The 15,824-nt window shown below is 39.1% G+C and overlaps 1 protein-coding gene and 1 non-coding gene across 3 annotated transcripts in view; one reads left to right on the top strand and one right to left on the bottom strand.

Annotated features, from left to right (window-relative positions):
• Window positions 1–15,824, bottom strand: part of LOC126481650 (peripheral plasma membrane protein CASK) — a 650,466-nt gene that overhangs the window by 543,111 nt on the left and 91,531 nt on the right. The gene's annotated exons all lie outside the window — the stretch shown is intronic.
• On the top strand, window positions 14,940–15,012 carry Trnak-uuu (transfer RNA lysine (anticodon UUU)). Its single transcript has one exon. It is a non-coding gene; the product is annotated as a tRNA-Lys (tRNA).

Here is a 15,824-nt window from a genome sequence, read left to right as displayed (position 1 = left end):
ATTTTGATACAGAAAAACACCTGAACCAGCAAAGATGCAATGATTTAAAAAGAGAATAGAAAAAATGAATATTACTCACAATAACTAATGTCATGACAAATGCCCTCTGTTAATTATAGAAACAGCTGTGTTGAGATAAGCTGAATATAGCTGAGCATAAATCTTCCATAACGATTTGGAACCTGGTTGGTGTTGTTGTTGTGGTCTTCACTCCAAAGACTGGTTTGATGCAGCTCTCCATGCTATTCTATCCTGTGCAACTCTCTTCATCTCCGAGTAACCAGTGCAACCTCCATCCCTCTGAATCTGCTTACTGTATTCATCTCTTGGACTCACTCTTTTTTTAACCCCCACGCTTCCCTCCAGTACTAAATCGGTGATTCCTTGACGCCTCAGAATGTGTTCTACCGACCGATTCCTTCTTTTAGCCAGGTTTTGCCGCAAATTCCTCTTCTTCCCAATTCTATTCAGTACCTCCTCATTCGTTACGTGATCTATCCATCTAATCTTCAGCATTCATCTGTAGCACTACATTTCAAAAGCTTCTATTCTCTTCTTGTCCAAACTGTTTATCGTCCATGTTTCACTCCCATATATGGCTTCAATTCATACAAATACTTTCAGAAAGGATTTCCTGACACTTAAATTTATACTCGACGTTAACATATTTCTCTCCTTAGAAACGCTTCTCTTGCCATTGCCAGTCTACATTTTATTTCCTCACTATCTCGACAATCATCGGCTAATATGGTTATGAAAGGGGTGAACATTTTTCCATGCAAACAGAAACGTGAATGTTGACCGCCAGACAGCGAGTTCGTGGTTGTGAGACGTGTGGCAAAAATGGAGGAACTACATTTTCACATCTACAGCTACACTGATACTGCACAAGCCACTGTACGATGCGTCGCGGAGGGTACCCTGTACCACTGCTTGTAATTCTTCGAGTTGACGTGATTCAGACAGTAAGAATTCTATCACGTGGCAGAAAAATATCATTGTGGTCTGTATACGAACGTTAATGTAGAACAAAAGGAAAGACTGTTGTATCTTCAAACACTTTGAAAAGTTTCGTTCCCAGCCAGTCTTGTAATAGAATTTGAATTATTTTCTCTCTCTGTTTTTAAATGATGGCATTCACTATTTACTTGCTGCAGTATTTTAATGAAACTAAAAAAAACTACTCCAGAAAAGTAACGATTTTCCAAATGTGAAAAAGTGATCTAGGTACAACAGGGTCATATACCTAAGAACAAATATTACATTCAAATTTAAAAACATTGCAATCGAAACAATCTTGTCAGTACCATATTTAACTGTTTACATGTTACATTATTGCTCTACTAGACGCCAACAATCAGTACATAAATCAAACTAAGAAGAAGTGTTATCAAAAGCCAGTTACAAGATAAAAACGTTTTGAAATAGAAGCTATCTGCAACTTAGGCAAATTACCATTTTTGAGACAGATTAAATTTTGAGACATTAAAGAAACCCATTTCATTTGCAAATATCACGTCTTTCATGGCAAAAAGACCTTCCGATTCAAAGTACAAATGGTGCACGACGGACGAAGTATGGTTGAATCACCCACATGTTATTTAGCTATAGTTCGATTAAAATCACTTGATATATGACGTCTTTCACTTGCCGGTCCAACGTTGCCTCATCGGCCGGCGGCTACCGCACGGTTATAGTTGACACACAAACACGGCGTGTGTTTTCCCAAATGCTGTTAATGTGTAACGCGGAGAAATGTAGCTAGTGGCCGTCGCGAGGTATGACGGGAATGCGAGATGCTCTATGGACAGCCGATTTTAAGTGGCCAGTGACTGAACTACGGCAGCGGACGAGTTTTGTAGCCCTGAATTTTTAAACTCATGTTCTAGTATAACCACAATGTAGTGATCTGCAATGTATCTGAGAAAATGGCGGTCAGCAGTCAGTGGCAGAACTAAAATCACGATCGCTCTGTTCCCGGCGATTTCAGGTAACCTCAACGAGCAAATTCAAGGCAGAAAATTTTCTTTTTCAGGGCTAAAAAACTAACTGTAATTTCTCGCTATCATTCATTAGTTACCTGGAACTATCCTCACAGTGGCTTCACGATCTGCTGCTTTACCAACCGATGGTTGTTTAGCACTTGTCTGTAGATTATAGACGATACTGGCAGGTTCCAAACGATAAAAGAATTACAGAAGGAAAAATAAGGGCAAATAAGAAAAGCAATAAGATAATCAAAATAATGCGGCAAAGTATTAGAAATTAAAAAATACATTTAAATTAATTAATTGAATAGAAACAATAATGAAAGTCTTTGATTAGACTTAGAAATAAAAAAATTCACTCCATTCCACGAGTTTCGATCCTACGACCTTATACACGATGCTAACCATTGCTCTACGACACAGCGATAGTGTATAGGTGTTACATTAATGACCCTAATACTCCAGTAGCATAGCCTGAATCCCAGCCTTCAAAAATTTGGCTTCACTTAATGTCGCGCGAGACTTTTCCAAGGTAAGAAGGTCTCTGTGATTATAACAACAGTATAAGTAACGCTGAATTGCGTGTAGTGTGGAAGGATCAGTAGTGTTTGGTTAATTCTGTGTACGAAACGCGTGTCGTTATTGTTGTGTCACGTGTGATGAAGTACGTAATTACAGCGCCAGATCTAGGATTTGGGATCCAAACACAACAAACAAGAAATTCGGACAAGGTGGGCCATTGTTAACGGCAGTTCGACAACGGCGAACGGTTTGGGCATGGTGTTGAGCGCTCTTATCGGAGGAAACCAGTTCCAGCCCGTGAAGTATCAACTATCAAGTACTTTTAATCGGACTATAGTTTTCAAAATATACAGAATTTTACTCATCATTAAGTTCTGTAACAATATTCTCAAAATAAGTCTGTAGCTGCACCAGAGCAACAAACAGCACCAAGCAACCAGAGAACCTCATGCCCCACTCGAAGCGGTTGTTTTCAGACGACCGGTAACGTAACAATTAGGACGCATTTTCATTGTTCGCAGTAATTCCTTGTGCGACATGTTAATTTGACGCAACAGAATGTCTTAAACTAGTTGTAAAAGTGAGTAGAAAGGCGTTATCATGTTAACCGAACTCAATACTGCACTGCAGTCCGGCCTAGGTATCTGAGCAGTCGCCTTGGTATCTGAGCAGTCAGCGCGACGGATTGATAAGCTATGGGGCACGGGTTGGATTCCTGGCCAGCTCGGGGACTGGGTGTTTTGTTGTCCTTGGAATTCTTATCGTCATAACTGGCACTACGCTTGAGATGGCTGAATACTGCACAGCAACTGGAAGCATGTGACAGTATTCAGAAAAGAAATGCCCAACTTCCGCTGCCACTACCGTATTGTTTGCGCAGACAAACGTGGACCGGCGGCATCGCCCCCTCCCATGCTCAATCACTACATTATTCAAATCGAGGTATAAAATATGATGCAGCACTTAAATATATAAAATTCGTTATATTTATAATCGCTCCAAAACACACAACCTTATGGTTCAAATGGCTCTGAGCACTACGGGAGTTAACATCTGAGGTCATCAGTCTCCTAGAACTTAGAACCTAACTAACCTAAGGACATCATACACATCCATGCCCGAGGCATGCCGATAGTGCTCAGAGCCATTTGATCCATTTGATAAGCAATTTCTAGTGACGCCTGTCACAAAACCCTCCATCGGCGAAGACTCTGAAAGCAGTTCAAATAATTCTAATGTTATTTCAGTTTTATTAACTTCATCAAATATATGTTTGATTTTCAAAAACGTATTTCAACTGTTACTAAATTCTATTATACATGTCCTCTCAATGTTTATCATTTCCCTACTACTACTACTACTGTTTGCCGTCTTTCCTTCAAGGAATTTTAGAAGTTTCTACATTGTATTCTGTGAATCCTATGCGTGAGGTATGGCCCCTGCCATTTCTGGCTCCGACCAACCGGAATGAAGTGAGTTATTTCTCAGTGGTGCAAGGTCTGGGGATTTTAAGTCCGACAGCTGTACAATGACAGGATCTTTTACGTTCTGGAACTTTACCGAAGCCGTTAATGAGCTTGCTTACTTTTTCAATCATCTTTGCGCAATAGTGCGATTTTTTGTCATATTTTACAAAGGTCTTCGTGGAACTTTTCGTAGAATATGGTTTTGTTTACTAATTGTGTACGCGATTTTACAGTAACTCTGATATTATCAAAACGGCGTTTTCCAACGCCCAAATAATAAAATGTTGTTTCTCTGCGGTTCTCAGCAAAATATTTAGGCATATTCAGGAGAAAAATTCGATAATTTGTTTGGCATACAGTTTTCTAGTGACAGAATCCTACTATGCGTGTAGTTTGTCACAGAAACTAAAAATAACTCCATGTAGGTACGTAGTGCAGTGTTTACAAGTCTGTGTTCCACGGAACACCAGGGTTCCACGGGAAATGAGAAGTACTCGGCGAAAAACTATTATAAACATTGCCTTTTTGGACATTTGACGATACTAATTATTTATTAAAATTTTATTTTGGTTTCTGTGTTATTAGTTATGATTTAAATTGAAGAATTCATTGAATAAAAGAAGGTCTTTTCATTTTTTTAAATTTTATTGGCCTTAGAAATAAACAAGGTGTACGATCAAAGTACGAGAATTCTCGAAGTGTCCCGAAGAGGAAAAGTTTCAAAGGCTTGAAGTTTAATCTCATTACGATGCTGTGAAGTGAAAACATTCGAAAAGACTGGTTTATTATTACTTGCATGGCAAGATTTATTGACGAAGTTATACAAATATTTAATTTGCTTTTTAATAACTGTCAGGAGCAACTCAGTTATCTACAAATTTATTCTACTGTACTTCTCATTCGAGAAATTTGTGTTTCTAAACGACTTGTTTCTTTTTTTTTAAATATGAAAAACAGTGTTCTGCATGTGAAAGCATAGTATATGTTCCAACTGAAGGTAGTGGCTAGTCAGAACTGTTCCATGAGTCTCGTCACCCTCTTAGAGACGGGGCGCTGTATGTAGTTAAGACATCGCACGTGCGTTCGTTAAGAACAAGATTCAATTCAAACCTGTGGGCTGCCATGCCTGGTCAAGTTTTCTGAGTTTTCTGTTGTTTCCCTGAATCGCTTTACATATAAGATATAAGTTGGGATCAATTCTTATGCCCCCCCCCCCCGTTACTTCTCAAGCAAGGTTGCACTCCGTCTCAAATGATCCCAAGCAATGACTTTAGCGTCGACGGTACGTCGAACTCTAATATTCAGTTTAATCCAAAATAAGTACAGTATTGATCGAGATAGGTGGCGGTCAAAAGCACACAACCAGGTTTGACGTCACGTCTGTGTGAGGCGTCTCAGTCGGAAGTAATCGAGCGTCAATCCAGCACGCCTGGGCATATAAATCATTCGTGCACACGGAGTTGCCACAGGCTTCCATAAAAATATGAAAATATTCTGAGTTTTTTCTGCAGTACAGTTAGGAAGTTTATTCTGTCACAGCCCTCTGCGGAGCACAACTTTATATCGTGTGCACAACTCACAATATTGAATAGACACGGTGTGATGGTCACACATGGCCAGCTCGGCCCCTCCAGATTTATTCTGACGTGGACAGTTTATGGTCGCAAACCTTTTTGCTCGGAGCAGTCAGTGTTTCTCTCACGGCAGCGGAGACCAAACTGAAAGGTTATACTGTTAGCTTGTCCATTACGAAAAGTTGCACCAAGTCGATGAATAATTTTTTTCTTCAGTTTCCTATCTTTAAGACTTACCGAATAAAATATAAGAAGAGGAACGACCCAATGCTGTCCAACGATTGAACAACTATTTTACTTTCTGACAGTGAAAAGGTCATGAAAGAGAATCAAGAAATTAGCAATCTATTGAATTTTCTTATCGGTACATCACACAACTTCGTTAGACTGCAGTCTAAATTTCTGTTAGTACATCACTTCCGAAACAGGGCTCGTGTTGTGAAAGTAGGTTTCAATTGCTTTGCCCAGATACCTCGATACTGGTTTCCATTGATTTCTATGTATCACTCGGGACAAATGCTGGGGTGGTTCCTATAGCAAGATCACAGTCGATTGTGTCCCCTATCATCCTTCGGGTAAGCTGCTGCTCAGTCGCCGGCCGAAGTGGCCGAGCGGTTAAAGGCGCTACAGTCTGGAACCGTACGACCACTACGGTCGCAGGTTCGAATCCTGCCTCGGGCATGGATGTGTGTGATGTCCTTAGGTTCGTTAGGTTTAAGTAGTTCTAAGTTCTAGGGGACTTATGACCACAGCAGTTGAGTCCCATAGTGCTCAGAGCCATTTGAACCATTTTGCTGCTCAGTCCGTAATAATGTTCATGCCAACGGGAGGTTTTTTTCTGTCGATCTTTGTGTTAACTGTTTCTTTCTACAATGAAACAAACCAGTACGTAAGAGTTGCAGCCAGGGGTCGTAGAATGGATTTTTACTGTTGTCTCAGACCAGGTCTAGACTACTACATGCTTTTTGCGTGCAAAACCATTTGCTTCCGTTGTGCGTGAACAAAAATCTTGCTCCCGTTGTGCATGTCCAAAAATCTTGTCGAAATAGTAGCTACCTTGAACTTTCGTCTCGACTAGCAAGCTAGAGTGACGAACCACTAGATTCGCTTTCCCAAGTTCACCAAACGTAAATACCGTCGTTGTTCCTCCGACAAAGCCAGATCTACAATGCGTACCCGAAGACATTCCGAAATAAAACTGAAACCGCAGTGTATATTCGTTCAGTAAGCCATAGCAAAGTCTATTCCGGGTTTGAGCTTTCTTATACGTTCTTGAGATACTCCACCGTTGCTAGAACACTCACAGCCATATGGATAGATGGTTTGCGGGGGACGGTCACTTGTTTTTCAAAAAATCAACAGCTACGACTGTGTATCATATTAGTTTGGGTTAATCTCGGCTTTCAGAAATGGCTCTGAGCACTATGGGACTTAACATCCGAGGTCATCAGTCCCCTAGAACTTAGAACTACTTAAACCTAACTAACCTAAGGACATTACACACATCCATGCCCGAGGCAGGATTCGAACCTGCGACCGTAGCGGTCACGCGGTTCCAGACTGAAGCGCCTAGAACCGCTCGGCTACAACGGCCGGCTCGGCCTTCGAAGCATCTTCTGAGTAAGTATGTGGTTGGGTTACATTTATCAAGCTTAGTTGCAGAGTAAAACAAAAAGTCTGTTACTTAACTTCCAGCATGGAGTCATACTTACACAGCGAAAGTTTATTTTACTTGTGAAGCTACTGACATGTTCCATATTATGACGAGTTATGGCGGATATGATCCACGGAACATGCGAAAAATTAAACTAAACTACGGTTTCATTCACGGGTCAGGTTAAGTATTCTGAGAACGCTGCTGCGAAAAAGGGGAGTTTTTGCAGTGAAATTCCTTCTCTGCCGTTTTTTAAACGTTGCCATGGGAAATACCCTTTCTTGAATATATCTTTTGTACACTATTCTGCAGCTATAAGTTGCATGTAACGCACTGTAATGATATTCCACCAAAGCTGCTTTTCTATGTATCATTTTTTATGTACTGCTTGCGGTTCTGGTCACGGCTGACTTTCAAGCGGTGCCCAAACGTAATCAAGTTATTATCAGTACATATGTTTATATAAATCTGTAATATGTAGCTTTGATATATTATTTTACTTACACATTAAGTTCATAAATTTAGTATTGTCTTTTATTCTGAATTATCACCAATAAGAATTTTATGGAAGCTTTCAGTGTTTTTTTTATTTCTGAGATCTTTTTCTTCATTTAGGATGTTATTTGGATTTATGCCAGATGTATGTTGATTTCTACTTCCTCCAAAATGCTCATGTGGCTTCCTCTTTACTCTCTATGAAGAACAGAAAGATTAGTGTTCATGTACACTGTAGAGTGTTGATCTTCTCGAAGATATATACTAAATGTGGAGAGGTTGCTTTCATTTTTCTCTCTTTGTTCTTTGTGCCTTACTGTAAATTTTCGTCCTGGTTTCCCGATATAGATCTTATCACAGTTACTGCATTTAATTTTGTATATTCCTAACGTCGCATTTCTTAGGTTCGTCTGTTTTGTGTACTATTTTCCTCCTAGTTTACTATCTGTGAACAAACTAATTTTAACGTCAGTATTACGAAATGTTATATTTATTTTTTGCGAAAAAATGGAAATCAGCGTGTGGCATTTGGCCGGGAGGCCGCACTAGGGGAAGTTCTTCCGGCGAGTGCAAGGCTTGTTTCAGTCGAAGTCACATTGGGCGACTTGCGCGCCGGTGAAGAGGATGAAATGATGATGAGGACAACACAACACCCAGTCCCCGAGCGGAGAAACTCTGCAACCCGGCCGGGAATCGAACCCGGGCCTGCTGCATCGTAGACAAGCACGTAACCACTCATCTACGCAGACGACATATTTCCCACTATGGCAGTGTTTTCGTTAATGTTATTTCCTCATTTTAGTTTGTGGATTTGCCCCTGTATTTCTTTCCGTCCATTTTCTCGACTACGTTACGACTGTAGCCGTTATTAACGGCTACAGTTTTAATTTTATCTAATTTTGTCTCCATGTTTTCTTTAATACGCTGAACTCTAATCGCACTATCTATCATAACGTGAAAGGTTTACGTTCTAGTGGCCGACTTTTACATTCTTCATAGACCCGAAACAGGAAGCTACATGAGCATATTGGAAGAAATAGAAATCTACACGTATCTGACGAAAAATCCAAACAACATCCTAAATAAACAAACGGAACTCAGAAATAAAAGAATATTGAAAACTTCAACGAAATTTTTATTGGTGATGGAGAGTTCAAAACAAAATACAATTCTAAATTTTACCAAAATTTTACAAACGATATCAATGGATTTTCATCAAAGACAAAAAATTAAACCCAAACCATATCTCTGACACACAGATCAATAATAAAAAGACGTTGTACAAATATAAAGAAGTTCATCTTATTTGTAAAATAACACTTACTGCTTATTGCGTAAATATATATATATATATATATATATATATATATATATATATATATATATATATATATGTGTGTGTGTGTGTGTGTGTGTGTGTATGTGTGTGTGTCACATTGGTAATACGGTGATTATGTTTAGGTAACGCTCGAAAACGACTCATGATCGAAACCCGTAGCAATAAATAATAAATTGGCCAGGTACGGGTAGTATTTGCGCTCTGAGAGATCCGAACAAACTTAATTATGTATACAGACACTTCACCTATCCCGGGAATCGAGAATCTAGAGGATTTTTGCTTGTTATCGACATCGATACTGGCAAAATATCGATCCCGGAAATTCCAAGAATTTCGAGAATCTTTCAATTTTACCTCTGAAGTCAGATAACAAATGAAGAAAGAAATGTTATTTCGTGGACATAATTACAAATTAAAAATTTTCGGCTTTTTCCTTTTATTGTACTGTGAAACATTCCTTCTTTCCAAATTTCACGATTCTAGGTCAACGGGAAGTGCCGAATAGGTTTTGATGAGTATGTTTGCGAGTGTCAAAATATGTGACATAAATGGCAGTGTCTTTAGATTGCACTGATTTAGAAGCTTCAATTTTTTTACATTGCCAAGATAGCGCAGACCTTAGTATGGGATATAAACTATTCATTGCAAAAGGATTTTTAACAGTCAGACAGACAGATAGATAGATAGATGGACAACACAGTAATCCCATAAGGGTTCCGTTTTTACCAATTCGGGTAAGGAACTCTAAAAAAAGCACATAAAGAAGCAGCTGTGGTGGAATACCATTACAATGGATGTACACTCTCTCTTGAACTGTTATTAAGTTGTAGTTCACTTTCATATTATGAAACAGTGTTGTAAACGCTAGCATTAGAGAGAGTTAAGACATCAGCAGGTGTAAGATTACAGGTATGAAATGAAATGTACATGACTACAGGCCCCGATCGCCTGTTGTTGCGACTATAGACTATCGAAAATACTCCATCATGAGTAATGTACTACGCAATAGATGCAAGATTCTGTGTATTTTTTTTTAAAGTAGCAAACATTCAGATATTCTTCTATGGAACAGAACCAGTTGTACACGTCGTAAGCATTCAACAATTTTTATGGATTCATATTTCACTTTTTTCTGTGCCACAATGAGACTGAGCGATGAATAGTGGAAGACATTTTTCCTTACAGTATTATATTTAATACTGCCGGTCCCAAGCGCGGGGCCTCATTTCGCAAGCGATGAGGAAGGAGGAGGGGGAGGAGTAACACCTCGTAAAAATACCTGGGCCCATCTGGCTCCGGATGGTAGCACCCTGGGAGGCCCCTGCCCAGGGTTCCAGGTGAAGCCCGGTCAACGGTCTCAAAGGCGGAAGAGGAATCCTAACTCCCAACGGCAGAGAGAGCGGAAGAACCTAATGGAGAAAAAAGAACCAAATCCTCTTTGCGTATCTCTTATAGCAAGCGGCGAAGTGGTCAGCGTCTGTTCACCAGTGGTGCGGCAGAAAATCATGTTCTGGAACATTTTGAGTTCACTCAATGAGTCTACTCAACCCCACCTGATTCCAGGTACAATCATCACGGAGCATTTTACTAATCACAATATTACCCCAGGTGGTCAATCCACCGCCGGTATTACTGGCGCAACTGGTCTTTCGGATTCTGGGGGGCCAGGTTAAAAGGCAACGTGATTCAGCAGAGGAAGTCGGAGTCCTCTGGCCAACTTAAAACCAAAACAAATAATTTTTTTGGAACACTTACCATACAAACACCTTTGCAACCGGGTAAACTTCATATGTTGGGAAATACATTAAAAGAACAGAAGGTTCAAATTTTGGCACTTCAAGAAATACCAATGACGGACAATAACACCATGAATTTCGGCAATTATCGTCTTTTTAAAAATAAAACTGATAAAAGAATACTTTATAATGCGCCACATCTGGGAGTTGCTTTTGCAGTCACCAAAAATATTTTAAACTCAACAACACAGGTCAAACCCATTAATAATAGACTAATGACAATTTATCTTAAATGCGCAAATAAAGTATACACTTTAATTAATGCCCATATGCCAGTCAATGAGAACAACCGTAAAAAACCTGATGAAGATAATGAAGCTTGGGAAACATCAGAAAGCATCATCTCGAAAATTCCCTCAAACCATGCTAAAATTTTAATGAGTGATTTTAATGCTTAATTAGGTAATGAGAAAAAATGTAAGAAAACGGTGGGTGGATTTCCTGCGCATAAATGAACAAACCAAAATGGCCAAAGACTTGCTGAAACATGCAAAAATTTTAACCTTAAAATCATGTCAACACATTTTAAAAAGAACCCTTCTCAACGAAAAACCTGGCAGGCACCCAATACATTTATTGGGGAATTTCAAATCTATCATTTGGCAATCTGGAGTCCTAAGTACAAAGAAATTTTAAATGTCCAGGATAGGAAAGGGGATAATATTGATTCTGACCATTATCTAATGCGAATAAAAGTAAAACTTCAACCTCAGAAACTCTTCAAAACAAAAAATATTATCCCAAAATTTGACACTGCTAAAATAACCCCAAAGTCTAACAAGTGAGCTTGACAAAAAACAATTCAACATTTGGCAAAGCCTAAAAGATAAGTTCATCAAAACAGCACAAAATTTAATTCCGCTTCGAAAGAAACAAAAACACCCTTGATGGAACGCGGATTGTGAAACAGCAGTTAAGTCTAGGCATGAGACATTAAAAAATTGGAATAGTAACAAAACTGAATAAGGCACAACACCTTTCAAACTGCGAGAAAAGAAACGTCTAAATTAATCCGACAGAGTGCAAGAAACAACGAAAATGCGCAACTTTTGGAAATCGAAAAAGATTTCCAAAAGAACAATACAAGAAACTTTTATAAAACATTCAAAACGAAACTGACTGGTTGCCAACCTCAACGTCTTTTTGCTTCAAAAATGAAAATGGCAGTTTGGCTCTCAACAACCAGGATAATTGTAACGTACTTGCTAATTATTTTGAAAAACTATTGAACTGTCCAGAACCAGCGAATAAATTCCAACCACAGCAAACTAATAACACCAACCCTAACTCTAAAGCACCTGACAAAATCGAAAGAGTTAAACAAATTAAGAGACTTAAAAGCAATAAAACATCCGGAGAAGACGGTATAATCGCAGAATTACTAAAATCTGCAGGCCCTAACACTATAAAAGAGATCACTCAACTAATAGGACATATCTGGCAAACTGAAAAAATACCTGAGGACTGGAAAACTGCCCTAATTCATCCAGTGCATAAAAAAGGGGATAGGACCGATGTTAATAATTATCGAGGAATCTCTCTTCTCCCAGTCACACACAAAATCCTCTCGCAATGTTTACTTGATCGAGCCCAAGAACAGCTAGAACCTAAAATTGGTGAATACCAAGCAGGCTTTTGACCAAACAGATCCCGTCCGGAGCAAATTCTTGCTTTAAAACTAATCCTCAGACACCAAAGGATTTTTAGCAACAATAGTGTATGTACATTTGTGGATTTTAAAGGAACATAGCTAGGTAATAAAACTCTAACACTGATTAAAGAAACGTTAACCGACACTAGATCTAAAGTTAAATTCATGGGAGATATTTCTGAACCATTTGAAATAAAGACTGGTTTTAGACAGGGAGATGGACTCTCTCCATTACTGTTTAACTGTGTTTTGGAAAAGGTAATTAAAGAATGGCGAGAGCAAAAATCGATTCAAAATATAGACCAATCAATCAAGTTAGGTAGAAGTGATATTAGAGTAGACTGCCTCGCCTTTGCAGACGATCTGGCGATTTTAGCTATGGATGTTACTACAGTTCAATAACAAACTGAACGCAGGACTACAAATATCATTCGAAAAAACGGAATACATGGCATGCAACTAACAAGCACCAAAGTTTTTGAACACGAAATATGGAAAAATAAAAAGTGTATCTCAGTGTAAAATTTAGGGGAAATCATCCAAGAAACCGTCTGGAAAAAGCTTCAAATAAAGTTCGCTCTCAAAAGATGGCAACTGCATTCAGATTAACACAAAATATTTATTATAAAAAATCACTTTCTAAATTCAGTGAACTTAGACATTACAGCACTGTAATCAAACCTGAATGTCTTTATGGAGCAGAAACTTTAATTTTAAATAGGAAGACGAATACTGAAGAAATTTAAAAGAAAAATTATTAGGAAAATATTAGGCCCAAAAATTCTATGGGGAAACTTAAAGGCTGAGAAGTAATAAAGAAATAGAACAATACACAGACATACATGGTGACATGAGAAAACGAAGACTTAATTTTATGAGCACATTAAAAGAATGACACCCACTAGGTTGACAAAACAAATAGTAGAATTCTACGAAAACAGAAGTAAGGCCAAAACTGAGCCAATCAAATAGATTGCTGCGATTAAGGAGGATCTTAAAACAGCCGGTGTAACTCAGGCAGACCTTACAGACAGGAAAACATTCAGACAAAAGATATTTGATTGGAAAGTTGGTCAGAGAGAAATTCGAAAACGGACTGGAACATCGTGGTCTGATGAAAGAAAGATACTTCATTCTGAAATGATGAAACAAATTTGGGCACAAAGAAAGGCCAACTATCAAACATGACATATTATCTTTATCAATGTTAATCTGCGATTGATTGTTGACAAACTTCGTAAGGGAGTAAATTTACTATGAAGGTGCTGTCAACACCCCCAACTGTTTAAAGATGTGTCTACAACAGAATCTAGAATAGGCACCACTATCATCCCCGGGACAATCCATGGAACACCAGCGGTTAAAGGCGCTACAGTCTGGAACCGCGCGACCACTACGGTCGCAGGTTCGAATCCTGCCTCGGGCATGGATGTGTGTGATGTCATTAGGTTAGTTGGGTTTAAGTAGTTCTAAGTTCTAGGGGACTCATGACCTTAGAAGTTAAGTCCCATAGTGCTCAGAACCATTTGAACCATTTTTAACCAGTCTTGGAAATTCTGTGTAATACTAACAGTAAACAAACGAGATCGTAAACTAAAGTGAATAAAAATGCCATTATGAGGCTGCAAGTTAGGATGCTTGAAGCAATAAAAGCGATCAGTTATTGTTGTTGCTAGTGGCTGTAACAGATATCGAAAAATGTGTATTGTATTAAAATAATTACAACCTTTTAATGTTCTTTAAATAATGTAGGCAGAAAAATAATCTGAATTATGTAGCAGGTGTTGCATTTCATACCTCACTATAATCTTTCACGAATCTAAAACCATATTATGTGAAATAATGTCTCTCTCTTGTGCAACATGTATCATGAAGATAATGCAGGGATTCCAAATACACTGGGAACTGCAGTCGGCTTTTACACAGACAGAATAATCTTCTGGAGAAAAATTGTGCCGGTTCTTTTTGCCTGTGTTGTTAATGCTTGAGAGGCTTTGGAATTTAATCTGCTGGATAAAGCTAGCATCGTTGTCGAAACCAACGATTTGTTCGCCGCCAAGTTAAACACCTCCGCGGGAATGGAGTAGTGCGGGGCGGAGCGCCGCGATCGCAGCGCCGCTGACGGAAATAAGATGAATTATTGACACAGCGCCTGGGCGGACGCATGCGATGAAAGGCTCAATTTCCCGATATAACGGCTTGCTGCGCACGAAACGCGCACAATGCGCCCGACAGACTGCTGGAGAGTGCCCCGCGTCCGTTTTCTGACACGCTGCGGTGACGTCAAAGCAGCGGGAATGAATCACGGCTCGCCTGCGTCTGACAACGCGTAGGTCAACATCAATCTTGTAGACAATGCGCTGCCATCATGTTCAGTCTCTCGGTTCTCTGCTCCACTAGGACGACTGATTATCAATCGATATGTTTCTTCATAGGAAGAGTATCCCTTAAGAAGCCCGGATAGCTCAGTCGGTAGAGCATTAGGCTTTTAACCTAAGGGTCCAGGGTTCAAGTCCCTGTTCGGGCGAATATTTTAATTTCATTAGCTGTTGTCAATGGAATCTAGGGATTCCGAATACTTACGAACCGTGTGACATTTCCGAACAATGTAAACCACTGCAGTAAAATGTTGGTAACGCGCTTTCTCAAATATGATCTCTTCAAACCATGATGAACCAGAATAATTATTTCTTTAATTTTTATCCATATTTTGCAGCTTTAAACGTGGCGATATTCAGTACATTGGAAGTATGAATTAAAAACCGCCTTCAGTCACAAATTTTTGTGTTTTATTAAATACGCGACGCATTTCGGATCCTGTGGGTCCATCATCAGATATAACTTGTCATAATACATGATTTATTTGTGCTCTTGAATGAAGTGTGAGTTACACTGCTCATTTTTTCCACTACTTCGCACATATTTTCCGCGTTTTACTTACGAAATTCATGACCTAACATAAAACCTCATCACAGGAATATGAATGGACACACACAGTCCGAAATTCATCGTCTATTTTTTAATAAAACACGGACATTTGTGAATGAAGTCGTTTTTTAATTCCTGCTTCCAGTGTATAAAATTATTATTACTTCGATAAGTACTGTCTAAGCTTAAGCCAGTTCTCGGGTAGGGCTGATACACGCATACAGATTGCTAGAGACAAACGAGAGACGCAACCAATGGTAAAATACGAGTAGAGAAAATATTAGGGAAAAGACGAGACCGAAGAAAAAACTGTTCTATGGATTGTGTGGAGCTTGGGATCGAAGCAGACAGTCAGTGTGAGCCGAAAGGGATCATTCAGTAATGAAAACACGATACACCTATAATTTCTCG

The sequence above is a fragment of the Schistocerca serialis genome, chromosome 1, assembly GCF_023864345.2.
Source record: "Schistocerca serialis cubense isolate TAMUIC-IGC-003099 chromosome 1, iqSchSeri2.2, whole genome shotgun sequence".
In the NCBI taxonomy this organism is placed as follows: Eukaryota; Metazoa; Arthropoda; class Insecta; order Orthoptera; family Acrididae; genus Schistocerca; species Schistocerca serialis.
This window is presented reverse-complemented; position numbering and strand designations above follow the sequence as displayed.